We start from the raw sequence: 2654 nt of genomic DNA on the forward strand, positions 1-2654 counted from the left end.
TAACTCTAAACACATGCAAAAGATACCTGAGGCTTTTAAAAACTCCCTGCCTGGTTCATTACTCAAAACCCCCATCATGGGTAAGACTAGCGACCTGACAGATGTCAAGAAGGCCATCATTGACACCCTCAAGCAAGAGGGTAAGACCCAAAAAGAAATTTCTCAACAAATAGGCTGTTCCCAGAGTGCTGTATCAAGGCACCTCAATGGTAAGTCTGTTGGAAGGAAACAATGTGGCAGAAAACGCTGTACAACGAGAAGAGGTGACCGGACCCTGAGGAAGATTGTGGAGAAGGACCGATTCCAGACCTTGGGGAACCTGAGGAAGCAGTGGACTGAGTCTGGTGTGGAAACATCCAGAGCCACCGTGCACAGGCGTGTGCAGGAAATGGGCTACAGAGAAGCAGCACTGGACTGTTGCTAAGTGGTCCCAAGTACTTTTTTCTGATGAAAGCAAATTTTGCATGTCATTCGGAAATCAAGGTGCCAGAGTCTGGAGGAAGACTGGGGAGAAGGAAATGCCAAAATGCCTGAAGTCCAGTGTCAAGTACCCACAGTCAGTGATGGTGTGGGGTGCCATGTCAGCTGCTGGTGTTGGTCCACTGTGTTTCATCAAGGGCAGGGTCAATGCAGCTAGCTATCAGGAGATTTTGGAGCACTTCATGCTTCCATCGGCTGAAATGCTTTATGGAGATGAAGATTTCATTTTTCAGCACGACCTGGCACCTGCTCACAGTGCCAAAACCACTGGTAAATGGTTTACTGACCATGGTATTACTGTGCTCAATTGGCCAGCCAACTCTCCTGACCTGAACCCCATAGAGAATCTGTGGGATATTGTGAAGAGAAAGTTGAGAGACGCAAGACCCAACACTCTGGATGAGCTTAAGGCCGCTATTGAAGCATCCTGGGCCTCCATAACATCTCAGCAGTGTCACAGGCTGATTGCCTCCATGCCACGCCGCATTGAAGCAGTCATTTCTGCCAAAGGATTCCCGACCAAGTATTGAGTGCATAACTGAACATTATTATTTGATTGTTTCTTTGTTTGTTATTAAAAAACACTTTTATTTGATTGGACGGGTGAAATATGCTAATTTATTGAGACAGGTTTTTTGGGTTATCAGGAGTTGTATGCCAAAATCATCAGTATTAAAACAATAAAAGACCTGACAAATTTCAGTTGGTGGATAATGAATCTATAATATATGAAAGTTTAATTGTAATCATTACATTATGGTAAATAATGAAATTTAACACTATATGCTAATTTTTTGAGAAGGACCTGTATAGGCTGGATATGAGGTCTATGCGTCTCTCCCAGTAATATAGGCTGAATATCACTTTCACATTCATATATCAGAACTAGTGATGAACGAATATACTCGTTACTCGAGATTTCCTGAGCATGCTCGGGGGTCCTCCGAGTATTTTTTAGTGTTCGGAGATTTAGTTTTCATCGCCGCAGCTGAATGATTTACATCTGTTAGCCAGCATAAGTACATGTGGGGGTTGCCTGGTTGCTAGGGAATCCCCACATGTAATCAAGCTGGCTAATAGATGTAAATCATTCAGCTGCAGTGAGGAAAACTAAATCTCCGAGCACTAAAAAATACTCGGAGGACCCCCGAGCGTGCTCGAGAAATCTCGAGTAACGAGTATATTCGCTCATCCCTAATCAGCACAGCTCTAATACTACTTATTTCCTCTCCATGTGATTCCCTCCTTGTCTATAGTCAACTTTTAATCCCTCCCTTCCAAGTACAATCACCTTTCTCTGCCACAGATCTGTGTACAACTTCCTGCCGTCCCTCCTGCTATCTCCAACACTGAGAGAAGGGAGAGTCGGAGCAGATAGCTGTCAAGAACATCTGACAGGTTTGAAACATTTTTGCAAAAACAGCAGCAAAGTGGTAGAGACATTTTAATGAAGATTTTTGTTTAGAAAGTTGCTTAAAGGGTTGTCCCACTACTTCTATATTGATGACTTATCAAGGGTAGGGCATCAACTTCAGATCAGTGGGGGTCTGACACTTAGGGCTCATTTCCGCTTGCGAGGAAAATGGACGAGTGGAATCCGATAAAAAATCAGATTGCACTCGGACCAATGTTATTCAATAGGTGTCTTTTCATTTGCGATTTTTTTTCTCAGCCGAAATCGGACTGAGAAAAAAATCGCAGCATGCTGCGTATTGCTGTGATTCTCGGACGAGACTCGCCAATGCAAGTCAATGGGTGCGAGAAAAAAAACGCATGGAATACGGACCATCCGTATTCTGTCCGTTTTTTACGGATACCTTACCATTCTGTGGTATAGAACACTGTAAATGGTCCTGTAAATGATTGTATAAAAATAGTTGCAGAGAAAAAAAACAGATTGCATACGGATGTCAAACGGATGTAAAACGGATGGTGCGATTAAAAAATCGCATTGCACTCGCGTGACAATCGCATGACAATCGCATACGTTACATCCGTTTTTTCGGTCCAGATTACAGACTGTTTTTTTCTCTTGCAAGTGGAAATGAGCCCTTAGGGTGTGTGTCCACGGTCAGTAAACGCTGCTTGTTTGACGCTGCGCAGAGCTGCAGCGTCAAACACGCAGTGTCCAGATGTTCCAGCATAGTGGAGGGGATTTTATGAAATCCCGTGTC

Source organism: Ranitomeya variabilis, chromosome 4 (genome assembly GCF_051348905.1).
Source record: "Ranitomeya variabilis isolate aRanVar5 chromosome 4, aRanVar5.hap1, whole genome shotgun sequence".
Lineage (NCBI taxonomy): Eukaryota > Metazoa > Chordata > Amphibia > Anura > Dendrobatidae > Ranitomeya > Ranitomeya variabilis.